This window comes from Pongo pygmaeus, chromosome 15, assembly GCF_028885625.2.
Source record: "Pongo pygmaeus isolate AG05252 chromosome 15, NHGRI_mPonPyg2-v2.0_pri, whole genome shotgun sequence".
Classification (NCBI taxonomy): Eukaryota; Metazoa; Chordata; class Mammalia; order Primates; family Hominidae; genus Pongo; species Pongo pygmaeus.
The window spans coordinates 96,713,990-96,730,718 of NC_072388.2; the positions used below are offsets into that span (position 1 = coordinate 96,713,990).

Consider the following 16,729-nt stretch of genomic DNA (forward strand, 5'->3'; position numbering starts at 1 on the left):
AACAATCCTATTTACCCTGTGTACCAGACAAACACTGTTACCGTCGCCATCTCACTATTTTTATCTAATATTGAAATTTCTCTTCCTAAGAGCAGCCCTGAATATATTATGATATCTGCTGAATAAATGATGTGCGTAATATACTGTGCAGAGATGGTATTTATGAAGCCCAGGTCTAGCTAAAAAGAAGGAATCATTCAGTTCTCATTTAAAAGGAAATTCAATTGGATAAATTTTCAAGAAAGCAAAGTCATGTATTTTCTTTTAAACATCCATACAAACTTTTGGATTCAAGGCCAATTTCTTCCTATCCCTCCATGAGAGAGATTGCCCTGCCATTTGTAACATAATTTTTTTTTTCCTACAGAAATCGAGGTTGTCTCCCTGTTCCTATGTGAGGCTTGTCCCTTTAGTACTATCATCATCTTAGTAGAATAAATATAATGATATGTCAAAAACATTTAACAGTGTCTGAGACATTACAAATCAGTCTCTCTAAATGTCTCTGAGTTAAAGGGGCTTTAAAGCCCTCCCATTTTGCAGGGGAGGAGGCTGTACAACAATAGGCAGTGCTAGGAAGTGGATCGCTGATTTCTCAATAGCCCTTCCAGCTCTATGAAGTGTTTTAATATTCACCACACAATTTTCTTTCACCTCTTATACTTGGTGTAGAGTAGCCACAGTGATGGTAGCAGTTATGATATTAATAAAACTATTCTTTGCTTATTACAACAGTTTATAAAGTACCACTCTCTAGTGATACATTGGGGGACTGAGGCCAGAAGAAAAAAAGTGGGTCATTTGTGCAAGTTCCCATGAGGAATGAATGAGGAACCCTGGTTCAGCTCAGGACTTGTGCTCCTGACGGCAAGTCTACCGTCTGTCTTTGTGAGTGTGTGCTGCTGCTGCTGCTGCTGCTGCTGTATTTGTCTTTCCCTTGGGGCTTTGACCCTCGTGATTCTGACTCGGGAAGCCAAAATCTGGTCAGCTTTGTTTACACAAAATTGAAAGTCAGAAAGTCAAGTGCATGGTTAAAGAAGTGCTAATCCGGCCGGGTGCAGTGGCTCATACCTGCAATCTCTGCACTTTGTGAGACTGAGGTGGGTGGATCACTTGAGGTCTGGCCAACATGGTGAAACCCCATCTGTACTAAAAATACAAAAATTAGCCGGGCGTGGTGGCATGGTCTTGTAATCCTCCCAGCTACTTGGGAGGCTGGGGTGGGAGAATCGCTTGAATCCAGGAGATGGAGGTTGCAGTAAGCCTAGATCATGCCACTGCGCTACAGCCTGGATGACAGACTGAGACTTTGTCTCAAAAAAAAAAAAAAAAAAAAAAAGAAAGAAAGAAAAGAAGTGCTAATCCTCCTTTCTGAGTTTCCTCATCCTGGGATTTTAACTCTACATTCATTCAATCTGCCCTTAAAGACAAGAAAAAAAAGAAGGCTTGAAGCAATAACAACAACACTGCAAAACTTTCAGGAATTTTCTAAATAAATGTCTTTCTTTTTCAGATGGGGAAAATGATTTTGCAGGTGAAACTCAGAAAGATGAAGCAGCTTTCCAGAACCACAAAGCCAACCAAGGGCAACATGAAGATGAAGACTCAGGTCTCTTTATTCTTCTCAAAGTGGTCTTTCCATTGTGTCGCAAGGCTGCTGCTTGGCGATCTTCAGACCATTAGGACAAAGTAAGTCACCAATCAGGGGTTTACTGCCTTACCTGCCGGATCTGTTAGCCTCCCCAGACCTCAATCCTACCCCCCATAAGATGGATCACAGAAGGTTAGCAAAATGGTTTAGAGTCTTTCTTTTTTTAGCATCTCAGGGCCCGATGACAAAAACATGCTCAGAGCTGCATTCCCCAAAGCAAGAGTCCTATGGGCAGGCACAGGGGCTGGGTGCAAAGGAAGGTCAAAGAAGTTTGGAAAAATTCTGTTTTCAATCGTTTCTTTGCAGCAGATTTAGAAGGATCATGTGCACTATGTGAATACCCTAGAGGGACAAGCTATGAAGTATTTCCCAACTTATTTGTGTAGAGACTTTTCTTTTTTTTTTTTTTTGCAAATAATATCTTGCAGTACTAACGATCTGTAGACAATACTTCAAGTAAGGATGCTTTAGACCACTCGTCAACAAATTATGGTCCACAGATCAAATATGTCTTGCAAATGAAGTTTTATTGCTGCACAGACACACTTGGAATGCAGAGACTAAGTGGCCCACAGAGTCAACATTTACTATCTGGTTCTTTAGAAAAGAAGTGTGTATCCCCTTTAGAGAATAGTACAATGGGCTCCTTTTACTTTTTATTGTAACTTAGAGCCTCAGTATTAGTTACCATAAATGTTGGAGACAGAACATTTTCCCTCCTTCCTAACAGTACAATGGAGTCTATCCACTGAGATGGTTGTTATGGACACATGCTTAGAGTTTTCACTTACAGTCCATCTAAGCATCTATTCACAGATGATATGGTTTGGCTATGTCCCCACCCAAATCTCATCCTGAATTGTAGCTCCCACAGTTCCCATGTTTCATGGGAGGGACCCAGTGGGAGGTAATTGAATCATGGGATGGGTCCTTCCCATGCTGTTCTTGTGATGGTGAATTAGTCTCACAAGATCTGATGGTTTCATAAAGGAGAGTTCTCCTACACACTCTCTTTCTCTTTGGCTGCTGCCATCCATGTAAGATGTGACTTGCTCCTCCTTGCTTTCCACCATGATTGTGAGGCCTCCCCAGCCATGTGGAAATGTGAGTCCATTAAACCTCTTTTATTCATAAACTAGTCTCAGGTATGTCTTTATTAGCAGTGTGAGAACAGACTAATACAACAGATAGGTTAACTAAGACTTGCTTGTAAATGTGACAAACTTGAGATCATATAGATGGCCCAATTCCAGGGCTGGGGTGGTTACATCCACTGCATAATGGCCTTGTCCACTTCATGCTAAGTGGGAGAAACTGGGATGGAAAAGCTAGTTCTCTATTGGAAACTGCATCCAGATTGGAGGCCCATTCTAAGTTTCCCAGTGAAGAGGAATTGCAATTGAGCTTCTGCCTGTGTCATTCCAGGGCATGCTAACATTTGCTATAGGTTTACATTTAACCTTAAATTTGTAGTTTTTTTTTCTTTTGTTGCAGATTGGTTTTCAGTGAACTGAATACTAAAAAGATATTATAGAGAGAAACAACCCGCCTGGCTGATTGTTTCTTCCCAAAATGGATGTGATGATGAGCGAACGCTTTCATTTACATAAACAATCAGTTGAAAGCCCCTCACCAAATGTGAGCATTCATATTTGATGACATCCTGAATATAACCATAAATAACAATATTTTCATTGTTGGGTAATAAACATCATTATCCAGTGTGTTTTAGGTGAGTGGGCACTTAACGGGGTAAGAAGGAGATGATCAGGAAGATTAAGGTGAGAGCTCAGTAAGATGAGAAGAGATAACCTTGCAAATTTAAGGTGTGCAATAAACATCTTTGCCAAGGGCCTGTTTGTCAATACAATTAGGTTTTTTGACTCATACCAGATAACTTGTGCAAATAAAATGTATCACAGCAGAAAAATCTTTTAATCACCCTGCAAGCCTGTGTCAAAGGACAAAATGTGCCAGGTTCTGCCCATGGTGAGCTCATGGTCTGGCGAGATGACCAGAGCACTCATAGACAAGCCATGACAGTGCAGTGTAAAAGAAGTGTCAGAACAAAGGAAACAAGTTTCTGTGGGTCTCTTTCTGTGCAGATGTTCTACGATCCTGTGATTCTGATTTCATTGTTTTGTTCTTTTGCTTTGTTTTGTCTTTGGTTGTTTATTTTTAAATTTCCATTTCTGTAGTTTTAAATTATTGTATTCATGTAGGATATACCTCCATAAAGCTCATTAACCTTCAGCACACAGGTTGATGAGTTTTTATATATAAGCACACTTATGTGACCACCACCTAGATGAAGACACAGGATATTCAGTACCCTAAATGTGGACACTTTATTTATTTTATTTATTTATTTATTTTTTGTGAGATGGAGTCTCTCTGTGTCACCCAGGCTGGAGTGCAGTGGCGCCATCTTGGCTCACTGCAAGCTCCACCTCCTGGGTTCATGCTGTTCTCCTGCCTCAGCCTCCCAAGTAGCCGGGACTACAGGCGCCCGCCACCAAGCCCAGCTAATTTTTTTTGTATTTTTAGCAGAGACGGTGTTTCACTGTGTTAGCCAGGATGGTCTCGAACTCCTGACCTCGCGATCCAACTGCCTCGGCCTCCCAAAGTGCTGGGATTACAGGCGTGAGCCACTGTGCCAGCGAATTGTTTTAAACCTCAAAGCAGTGTACCTTATAAATAAACAAAGGAAAATAAAATTACAGAGACCAAAAGAAAAATAAATTCTAAAAAGATTATCAGCCAGGTGTGGTGGCACACACCTATAGTCCCAGCTACTCAAGAGGCTGAGGCAGGAACATCCTTGATCCCAGGAGTTTGAGGCTGCAGGGAGCTATGATCACTCTGCTGCATTCCAGCCTGGGTGACAGGGTGACGCCCTGTGTCAAAATAAAATAAAATAAAATAATAAGATTATGAAAGAGGCACTGGTCATGAGCATAGGCGTTAGCACAGAGACAAATCAAAACCTGGAGCTGGCATCCACAACCTGTGAGTCCCTAGAAAATGCATCTCATCTCTTTGAGACTCAGTTTCCCCAACTGCAAATCACCAATGACAATACCAAATTGGGAGGATAAGAACTGTGAGATTGATAGGGAGAGTTGTGCAGGTAACTGTAGTAGGACAGGTAGAAGCCTCCCATGATGTGGCCCACAATGAGAGGTCAGGAAGTATTTGCTAGTCCTATGATGAGAAGACAGCAACAATGCAGAGATTCCACTTTGCAGCAGGTCAATAGTTTGTATGGCCTCTAAGTTATGGATTTACTTGTTCAAAGGAAATGCCATTCATAAGGGAAGAAGAACATGTCATTGATGAGTGGTCATTCATTGTGGAGTTCAAGGTAACTGTTTTCCAAATTTAAAAAAAAGTGATTACGTTGAGACTAAGAAATCTGGGGTCCATCTGTCTTTACATTTTTTGTTCCATGATTTTCTCAATGTTCCTTGTCACCTGGGTCTTTGTTATTTTCTGGGAACAATGGACCTTGACCTCAATCGTCGGACAAGAGCGTATGAGATTTCAATCAGTTTTCATGCAAGGATAAGTGCTTCTGGACTCTGGGGATTTTCTCTTTATCACTTTGGATCCCATAATGAATAATCGCCATGTGATGGTTAATCTTATGTGTCAACTTGGCTGGGTCAACGTGCCCAGATATTTGGTCAAACATTATTCTGATGTTGCTGTGAGGGTGTTTTTGGAGGAGATTAACATTTAAGTTGGTAGACTTTGATTAAGACAGCCTTCTCTAGTGTAGGTTGGCCTCATCCAATCAGTTGAAGGCCTGAATGATTAAGAAGGAATTCTATGTAATACCCGAAATCAGCCTTTAGTCTGGAACTATGCATCTGCTCATCTCTAGGTCCCCAGCCTAACAGCCCACCCTGCAAATTTTAGACTGATCAAGCCTTCACAATCACACCAGCCAATTCCTTCAAACAAATCTCTCTCTATGTGTGCACACACAACCTAATTGTTAAGTTTCTCTGGAGAACCCTGACCCATATATCCCACAGAAAGAAGGAGAGTCCAATTTCAGTGGGGTTCATGATGCCAGGTACTCAGCAAACTCTTTAAGAGAAAATAACAGTCTCCAAAGTCCTGGAAGCCTGCAGTGGAACTCTGGCATGTGCACTTCCTAATGCTTTGACAATGGTATGGTTTGGCTCTGTGTCCCCACCCAAATTTCATCTCAGATTGTAATCCCCACGTGTCAAAGGAGGGTGAGAGTGATTGGATCATGGGGGCAGTTTTCCCCAAGCTGTTCTTATGATACTGAGTGAATTCTCATGAGATCTGATGTTTTTATAAGTGTTGGCAGTTTCTCCTTCACTCTCTCTTTTTCCTGCTGCCTTGTGAAGAAGAAGGTCCTTGCTTCTCCTTCACTTCTGCCATGATTGTAAGTTTTCTGAGGCCTCCCCGGCCATGTAAAACTGTGAGTCAATTAAACCTCCTTTCTTTATAAAATACCCAATCTCAGGTATTTCTTCATAGCAGTGTGAAAATCGACTAATACAGACAGCATGAGTGTCTAAGCCTCTTGGAGCCTTGCTTTTGTCATTGTTATGGGGAGGTAGTGGAATCTGTGCTCCAGGCTACTTGAGAGAGTTAAATGATGTGTTATATTACCTCCTGGTCCATGGTAAACACTTCCCAAATGTTGACTTCTCCTTCTTTATTCTGAAAGCAGACCACTGGGAGAAAAGCTCTGTTGTTTTTTCTCTCCTTTGCAAACTCCAGTACATTCTCTCTGACTAATCAGGACCGCAAAGAGAGAGTTGATGGGAGAGATGAATGAAGCACCAGTTCTTGCCTCTTCTTTTAATTCAAGTTTTATCTCTATGGATAAGCATCATCAGACATTGCTCAAACATTTTATGGTTTAGACAGGAATTATAATTCAGAGAAAGAAAATTGCATGAAAGGAAAGAAGTAGTTACAAAATAAGTTCTCTTGTTCTATGTATCTTTTTATTCTGTACACTAATTTCTGGATATGCCTGTTAATCAGCATTTGACTGTTTTACAACTGGCACAATTATTTTGTCAAAGGTCATAGGGGTTTTTTTGTAGTTGTTTTTTTAATTAATCTTTGAAAATAAAGTTAATTTACAGTTTATTAACTTAGATTACTAGAAATCGCTGCCATGGGCTTTTCAACTGCAACAAGACCTCAAAAAAGTGAGTTTTTAAGACCAATCTGTAAGACTTAAAAACATTAATAGCTATCATTGAACCAGCAGGAGAAAAAATAGACTGTCTATTCTCTCCCTCTGCATTCAGAACCCAGGTTTTGTATTTTCCCCATAAACATCCAGAATCGGATTTTCCTGTTCTTTTTTCCCACAAAACAAATGGGTATTTTCCATGTTGACGATAATTATATAGCACCTACGGGCTTAAAAACACATTCACTCTCAGGCTGTCTATGAACATGCTCTTAGCTCACTCCTGAGAAGAAAGGAGTTTTATTGACAAACTGTTTTTCAGTTGATTGAATTGAAGCTCAGGGAGGTGGGCTGGCTTAATCAAGCTCAGGTGGCTACAAGTGGTTGAGGCAGGTCTGAAAACTGAAGAAGGAACCAAGCCTGTGCACTTTCCTGTGATTAAAAAGATGGTGTCTAAATTACACATATTGAACAACCAAATTGAAGACTAGCCCTGTCCCAATACCTAGGTCCCCTCTCTTCGCAGTCCTCCCCATCTTTAAAGCCCCAGGAAGGTATGCCCAGATTTTGAGAACTGACTATGTCATTCCAAGCCTCAGTCCAAAGTGACCAGTTGAGTGTTTCCAAAGGGCCACGGTGCAAGAAAGCAGAGTGGGCATCTCCTATTTGAAATTCAGGTCCGTCCCCTGACATGCATTAACTATGTGATCTTGTCCAAATTGCTACTTCTTTTTGACCCTAATTTTCCATCTGTAGACAGGAAGAACAATATCCACTTAGTAGCATGATTATAAGTATTAAATAAAACAATGTGTGCAAATGTATGAGGATCAGAGTTAAGCATGTAATAGATGCTTAATAAGTGCTATCCCAATTTCTCCCTTCTCTGGAATGAGTTCACTTTGCTTGAACACATTGACATTGATAGGCATATATGGAAAATGTGAGGTCTGGTGAAGCAGAGGTTGCAGGAGGTCAGCAAACCTGACTCTCTTTTTTCCTGAGAACACGGCAGACCACATTAACTGGCCTCCTTTGCAGTTAGGCATTGCTGTGTGTCTCTGAACATGATGAAGAAAATGATGGTGAATTTAAAAGGATGGTTCTTTTCCTTCAGGAACACACATTTAGAATGAACTTCAGCAAGCAATAAACTTCAGATCTGGCCAATCATTGATAGTTGGGGGTTTATCTGTTATAGTGGCTAGTGTTACCTTATCCAGTACTTACCCATGCAACATGGTTCATTCACTTAGAAATAGCTCACACATTTAGATGCATAGCAACGTGTGCACACACACAGACACACACACACAAACACACACACACACCAGAAATTTAACATTTTTGTGGATACAGTGAATGCTTTATGGAATTTTTAAAATTCTTGATAGTATCAAGAATAAAAAAATTTATACTTGGAGAGACCTTCAGAGGCCAATTGAGAATTTCCCTTTTATAGCTGTCTTGCAGTTGACCACCCACTGCTTGAACCTCTCCTCTGATATGGTGCCCACTGTCTTTCATGAAAATTCCTGGCCAAGACAGCTCTAAATGTTACAATGTGGGCTTCATGTCAAGATCAGAGCTGCCTTCTCTAATGTCCAGCCATTCACCAGGGCTCCACCCTCTGAGAACCAAGAGCCTGCTTGTTTTCCTATAGAAAATCCCCTTAAATAATTGAAAATATAGCCAATTCCTCCATAACCTTTGTTTTGTAAGTGCACATTTGTTTAATGTGACTGGTGTCATAAGGAACAATGCGACATTACAAAACTACACCTAGCTAGATGGAGCCACATAGAAATGTGAGACAACTTACCCTCCCATCTCAGGTCACCCTTCCTCCATCACTTCACAATAACTCACAAGCCTCCCTACTTCCCAGGCCCCCTTCCAGAAGCAAGCTTCAGGCCTTTCTCAAAGTTAGTGTTGCATTTATTGTAGCATGCATATATTTATTAACTACTTAACTGGTGCAAAACGGCAGTATCTCTTCTATTAGGTCATATATTTTTAAAAATGTGTCCCTGATGAAGTTTTTGAATGTTGCGCCCTAGCCTAATTTCCTCTCTAATCCCTGGGATTGTGAGTGATTTTTAGGAACACAGATGTCACAGTGTGGCAGAACTGACTGTAGAACTTGCCTCTTCCTTTGGCTTGTTGATGAGATAGGGGAGTATTTGTCATTAAGGTACATCTTTACATTCTCTCAATAGAAAAGAACCTTGCACCAGGCTTGGCCTGGTGCTGGAAACTCAATGATGAGTAAACACAAGTAGTTCTTGTGTTTCCAGAACTTACAGATTATAGTCCTCCCAACCTCTCAATTCTCCTAGGAAGAAGAACAAATAGACAAACAAAGGAGGATGACAATGAAATGGTGTAATTTCTGGCTCAGCTAATCCAACCACTGAAAACAGAGAAAAAGGAGTGAATTCATGTTGGTGGGTCACTTGTACCAGTGCCTATGCCAGGTGTTTATATAACCATTAAGTCCATTCAGCCCAGCTACAAGCCCTGGGGTGAGCTTTACATCTTCCATTTTGGAAGCGAGGGACTGGGGAGTTTTAGCATCTTCTGAAGACCTAGGGCTCAAATCCCATTGAGCTCTGACACTAATTCTTATGTATTTTCCAATATGTCATGATTTTCCCCAGTGTGCTTTCTGCCTTATCCAATGTCTACTCTGTTGAATTAAGGACCAAATATGTTTTTGATGCTGATGATTCTTTGCATGGTGTTCACATATTAGTCAGGAAAGTGGGAGGTGGAACTACCAAATAAAAGTAGGCAGGATTTGCCTGACCAGGGAGGGCAAAAGACAAATACAAGTATGTAGATTATTAACAGATATTATTTGACTTCAAGCCCAATTCAGAACTAATAAAGTTTGCATAATTCATGCAATCATAAAATGAAACATTTTGTAAAATTGCATCACATATGGAAGTGATGACCTATCATCTAGTATCTATGAAGTGCAAGGGTGATTTCAAAGCTGTATTTCAAGAGGCCTTTGAGAGACCATTTGGGGCCAGAAATGGCCAATATAGTGGAGTTGTGGCCATTTGGTGCTGGCATGGAAACTAAAAGCTGGAACTGCAGCCAGGAATGCAGTAAAAAGAGACTATGCATCCTGTTTCTACGACTTACATTCATCACTGCAGACAACCAGGTAATTCAATTATCTTTGGCCTTGGAAGTCTGTGTCATGTGGTTTATGTGCCTTTCTCTGTCAGTCCCTGTTGTTCCGTCAGACCTGAGGGTGGTGGCCCTGGGCTGGATGGAGGAGGGAGAGCGCTGGTATGTACATGGACAGGAGGCTAAGAAGAAGAATCTGTGTTATTTACTCTGAAAGTGAGGACAATGATCTCGTGGTCCAGAATGCATTGTCCCTTGGAGCCCCCAGTAAGAATAACGTAATTCACTTTTATAGCATCACATTTTATACAAACTCTTTTGTTGGTGAAGAAAAATGTTTCATCTGACATGACTGCAGGGGAAATCCCCTCATGTTCTTGCTCTCCCTTGCCCCTAATATTCTTGTGCCCATCTATAAGAGCACATAAAACATGTGGCATGCAGGATGGTGATGAGATGGCAGACTTTTTCTAACATCAGAATTTCAATAAGGATGAAATTTGCCTCCAAAAGAGGACAGTGATCTTTTCACAAACACTGTCCTTTGTCCTGAGGCACACAAAATCCCCAAATCCCTAAAATATTTCATCTGAAGATAAGATAATTTTGCTCTAGCTTAGGCTGAAAAAGAAAGAAGGGGGAAAAGCCATCTATCAGATGCAGCCAGAAAAGTCCTGTTGCTTAGGGAGAAGGTAAATTAAAGGCTCCTATCTTATCTGTATTTCAATTTAAATCTTATTTTTGGTCCCCGGCAGTGCAACCCGTTGAAGTCTTTCCAAGTAAAAAAAAAAAAATGCCATTTCAGTAGGTGGACGTTAAAGAAATCTTTAACGGGTATGTTCTACATGTGATATGGGCTACTTTTCATGTGGGGGAGAAATGACATGAACAATATTTTGAAAGAGATATGAAATTTACAAAAGTCAGAAGGGCAATGGATGCATTACCCTGGTGAATTCTTTCTCATAGGGTCTTTTGATTCACTGAACCCCATTTGAATATCTGCTAACCCACCCCCAATACTTAAGAAATTATAGCTAAAGAGGTTGGGGGAGGAGATCCAGGAAAGGGAGTTAGGAACTGTCTGAATATCTCGTTATGGAAATCCTTTTGAGGCACTGAGTTCAGGACTGGGTTTATCACAACAAAGCAGGCAAAAAGAAAGAAGCCAGTATTCGGATTAGAGACTGCTACCCATGTGAGTAACTCTTATTGAAACAGCTTAGTAGAACCCAATGAATAAGACCTAGTGCTTCATGCCAAATTATAGACTAAATCAGGAATCAAGTAATAAATAGACCAATCAACCAATCAATCAATATGATTAAATGCAAAAACATATATAAACTAGGTTCCAAAGTAAAAATAAGGCAATTGTAAAAAGTGAGTTTTATGTCAGCCATCAAGGAAACACTAATGAGGAATTTGTATGTCCACAGCACTGTGCTGTATAATCCTTGGGGGGTAAGGATGGAGATGTGATAAAGGAGTGATATGGCTTGGCTCTGTGTTCCCACCCAAAACTCATTTTGAATTGTAATTCCCACATGTCTAGGGAGGGACCTGGTGGGAGGTGATTGGATCATGGGGGCAGATGTCCCCCTTGCTGTTCTTGTGATAGTGAGTGAGTTCTCATGAGATCTGGTGGTTGATAAAAGTCTTGTGCATCCCCTGCCCTCATTCTCTCCCCTGCCGCCATGTAAGATGTGCCTTGCTAACCCTTCACCTTCTGCCATGATTGTAAGTTTCCTGAGGCCTCCCAAGCCATGTGGAACTGTGAGTCAATTAAGCCTCTTTTCTTTATAAATTACCCAGTCTCAGGTATTTCTTTATAGCAGTATGAAAATGAACTAATATAAAGAGTATGTTCCAGAGTGAAGGGAGGAGGTGTAGGTTCTATTGCTAGCTTTGCTACAAATGACCAAGACAAAGGTCAGTAAACTTTTTCTGTGAAGGACTAGATAGTAAATATTTCAGGCTTTGCAGATCATATGGCGCCAGCTGCAGCTACTCAAGTCTGCTGCTGTAGTACGAAAGCCACCGTGGACAATATGTAAATGAATGGGCATGACTGCATTCCAATAACATTTTCTTTATGGACATTGAGATTTGAATTTTTTACTTGTCAGAAAATATTATTCGTTTTTCCTAATCATTAAAACATATAAAAACCACTCAACTCACAGATGATACAAAGAGAGACAGTGGCCAGATTTAGCCTCTTGGTGATAGATCAGCCAAGCACTGATCAAGATGATACCTCAATACCACCATAAGGTGGTCAGGTTCACTACTGAAGAAGTGATTTAGATAGTGCAAGGTGTGAATTGTGAGAGCACCTTAAGTATTGGAGTTCCAAGAGAAAGCATCAGCAGGACTACTGTTGGGACAATTAGGCTGCATGGGGGAGGAGAGAGGCTGTGGCTCATTTGTTAGCTAGAAACGTTATCAGAGGGAGTGATGGGCTAACAATAATAACGTAGTATGTTATCTTACTGAGCCAACATTTACTGAGCACTTACCCAAAGCCAGGCACTGTTCTACACATCCTTCCAATTCTTTAAGCTTTATGTCAATGGAAAGAGATAGGTGTTTTTTCTACCACCACACTGCAAATGGGGAAACTGAGGCCAGAGGAGTAAACTAACTTGCCAGAGGGCACAGAGCTGATAAGTGATAGATCCAGAAAACACTAGAGCTGGGAATTTGGAAAGTGCCATGTAGAAGTACAGACTTGGAACTCAGGGGTCAAATTGTCTGAGCTCCTATCAGGCCTTCACCACTTGCCAGCTCCAGGAACCAGCTTCCTAACCTCTGAGCCTCACATTCCTCCTCTGTGAGACAGAACAATCATTGAATCTACTTTCTAATGTGAGATTGAGAAATAATTAAACTTATGGCTCATAACTAGTGACCAATAAATATTGGCTAATACTACCCTTAACTATAAATTGTCCTAAGTCTTTTCAAACACATTTGAATGTGGAGCTATTAGTACAGTATATTCTTTGCTTCGAAATTCCCTCAGTCTGACTTTGATTCCTCTAATCTGTTCTTTGTATCAGGATTTGGCAAATGAGGCCATAGTCCCTCCATTTATAAATTCATAAATATTATGATATTGTAAACAGCAGGGAAAAGTCCTGAGGACGTTTTTAGACCGCCTCTGGAAAAGCCCCAGGAGTGCGCATGTTGTCCCAGACTCTGTTGGGTCTGGAAACATAAGCGACAACAGCACTGCTTATTGAATGCAGACTCGATGGGCTCCAAGGGACCTGGAGGCGAATCTCACCTGACCCCTGCCTTCGAGGAGGGCGGCATGCAAATCACTCCCAACAGCATTCTGGGTGCGTGCGCAGCCAGTCCCTCAGGTGTCTCATCCTGAGGAAGACCCATATGATCAGCTCAGCAGACTCCATCTTGTTTCATGAACGTCCCTAATTATTTTAGACAATGGGATTTTCAAGTTTTGAGGATTTTCTTTTCTTTCCAGTAGTTCTTGATTTTAAAATCAAGATCAGATCCTACCATCGTGTATTCCAAGTGCTCCCATCCTAATAATATCTGGAGATTTCATGATCTTTAGAATAAGTTCAAATCTCAAACTGTTTTTTTTTTACCCCTGACATTCAGGATCTTTCAAACTCTCATTCTTCTATTTATACAACAGAAATTTATCAGTTTTTATTTCTATCTTTCAATAATTTTACAAAGCACAGAATCTAGCATCTCTGAAATTGGGATGTACCTTAAAATCAATGGCATACTTCCTGGACACATTCTCAACACTGTATGCCAAGGAGCACTCATGACACAGTGGACACAGCTTGCATGCCTGTGTACATCAGAGGACCTACATTGCAACTTGCAGATTCTCAGAGATAATGGTAACCTGGACATAATGGTAACCAAGATTTAAGGGCACAGCATGTTTTTTAACCCCCCGGACTCAAACAGTTGTGGGAAGTGGTGAACCAGTTGGGTTTATCAACATTCCCAAATAGGAGTCAAAAATAGGCCCGCTGTCCATAATTGCAAAGCCAACTTAACTGTCTGGCTTCAATAACCTTTGTTCTTTTGTGCATTCTTTTAAGCAACACTGCATCATCATCATTCTTGATGGCAGAAAAACAAACACTCTATGGAACAAACACAGACTCCAACTGCAAAAGTGACTCAAGAAAGTTGCAACCTGTGAACAAGTTTTAAGACTATTAAGACCGTACCTTCCTTTTTATCACAAGAATTATATATAATGAAACTCTATGTCTACTTAAATCTAAAGGATTTCTTTTGTAAGTGTAAAATACAATTTCTAAGTAATAAGAAAGAATTGTGCTGTGGTTTTATTATCAATGTTCTTTTTTCTTACTTTTTTATTGGTAGTACTGAAGATATTGTTTCATCTTACAATTGATGATATCTTAGATTCAATAAAATATGGTTGTGTGCTAATCACAGACCATACTGGGATCAGAGACACCAAGGAACAGAGATAGTCCTTGCTGTAAGGACTCAGAATCTGCTAAAATGATATCAGCCCCCAGGTCCTCTAGGTATGATTTCCTTGGACTATCCCTTCCGTATTGATGCACATTTACTTATCCTTCAAGACCCAGGTTAAATAACATCTCCAAAGAGATATTTTCCCAGATAGTGCATCATCTCTCATTCTCTGCAGAAATAACAATTTCTTCCTTGGCACCTCTATAATGTTTTTATTATAGTCGTGGGCACTGGAGCCAGGCACCTTGGTTTAAATCCTGGCACATCCTTTTGCTACTTCTGTGGCCTTAGGCAAGATAATTAGGTACACCGAGCCTCAGTATCTTCATCTATATTGTGGATCTATATCTCATTCTCATCTCAGATAGCTATTTTGAGGATTAAATACATTAATATGCATAAGGCACTTAGAAGAGTATCTAGCATAAAGTAAGCAGATTTGACCATTATCATGCCACAGTGTCAGCCTTGATCCCACTGTAATTTTGTTCGTTGTGATGTGGGTCTGCATGTAAGCTCCTGGAGGCTGAAATGATGCCTGCTGTCAGCTTCATTTCTTTCTCTGCAGAGAGTGCAGCATTTGGCTCAGAAGACACAGTCGTTCATTAAGCCCATCCACAAACATTTGTTAAACACCTAGTATGCATTAGCCATTGTTCTAAGCTCTAATAATAAAGCTCTTAAAAATATATGTGGAGTGAATGAGCTAATAATTATTCACTTTACAAATAGTGGTGTGATAGCCAGAAAACAGACCAAGCACTTGGGATGCATGAACTCTGCATGTGATCTCTGTCATGTTTTGTGTATTTTGCATAATGTTTATTTGTTTAAACTAATAAATACTTTCCTAAAATTACAACCACCACACCTGATAGCATGGTCTTCTAGACTGCTGTCTGGTTCAACTTAACTCCCCTAAGGGGCTATCTCTGACTCATCAGGGATCATGCCTCTTTGTAATGTTAAAAGTCTCCACATGCAGTCTGCGGGAGTTACATTCCAAATGTTTCAACCTCAGCTGTTCACTACTCTCCCTCTGCTCTCCAAGTTGTCTCAGCTATGAACCTTGTCTCCAGCCTGTACCCTTTCTCAATACTTCCAAGCTGACATAGACTCAATTTCTTTTTTGGTTGTGTTTTTGTTTCCCTATCTCAGCCCTTCTTCCTTGCTATAAACCAAATGTTTGTGTTCCTGCAAGTTCATATGTTGAAATCCTAACCCCCAATGAGAGAATATTCGGAGGGAGGGGGGCCTTTGGGAGGAGATTAAGTCATGAGGGCAGAGCCTTCAAGAATGAGATTATCAAAGGGACCTCAGAGAGCTTGTTTGCCCAATTTGCCATGTGAGGATACAGTGAGAAGACGGCCATCTATGAACCAGGAAACAGGCCCCCATCAGACACTGAAAGTGCCAGTACTTTGATCTTGAACTTTTCAGGCTGCAGAACTGTGAGGAATAGATTGCTGTCCGTTATAGACCTCCCAGTCTATCGTATTCTGTTATAGCAGCCTGAATGGACTAAGACAATCTCAGGCATAACTTTCTAGATAACATTTGCCTTCCCTCATAGGCAACCTCCCCAGTTTCTCCTCACCTGACAGCAGCTACAGAAAGGTGATGTGTAGCTGCAGGTGCTGCTCACCTAATATTTCCTAGTCTCCAACTTCTGGGCACAGGGTAAGTCTGTTTCAGGAACTCTGTAACAGCTTTGGCCAATGTGTTGTGAACTAAGGAAATATGGCTCACTTCCAGGTAAAGTATTTGTTTGCGTGTGAAGACCCTTCAGTTCTCTGTAGCCTTCTGACCTGGTGATAAGAATAGTCATCAGGCTGAGTTTCGGAGTGAGAAGTCAAGGAATAGAACCGTGTTGGCCTCGTGATGGACTTGGGGCATGAAAAAGGAATAATGATCAGATGTTATTAGTGATTAATATCTGGGAGTTTCCTAATACCTCTGCAGAGTGGATACAATTGTCCAGACTGCTAAGGGCTGACAACATTTTCTACATCCTTAAAAGAAAAGCTCTATTTCCTTTTGGCTCATTATAATGACACATTAACTGTTCATGTACTGTGGATGAAATCCATGTGACATTTTTAGTAAAACTTCAGCCAAACATTTTCAGGTCTCTCTGTGTGTATCCTGTGGAAGGTGGCCTGTGTTGCCAAGTTGTATGCTGATGAACCAGTACTGGCATTTATTACAATTGAAAAGTAGCAGAAAGCTGTCTGATA

The 16,729-nt window shown here is 40.7% G+C and overlaps 1 long non-coding RNA gene across 1 annotated transcript in view; it reads right to left on the reverse strand.

Annotated features, from left to right (window-relative positions):
- LOC129013021 (uncharacterized) overlaps window positions 1-16,729 on the reverse strand; it is a 54,996-nt gene that overhangs the window by 8,249 nt on the left and 30,018 nt on the right. The window contains exon 3 of the long non-coding RNA XR_008493749.2: window positions 6,305-6,514. This is a non-coding gene — a long non-coding RNA (uncharacterized LOC129013021). The remainder of the gene's footprint in view (window positions 1-6,304; window positions 6,515-16,729) is intronic.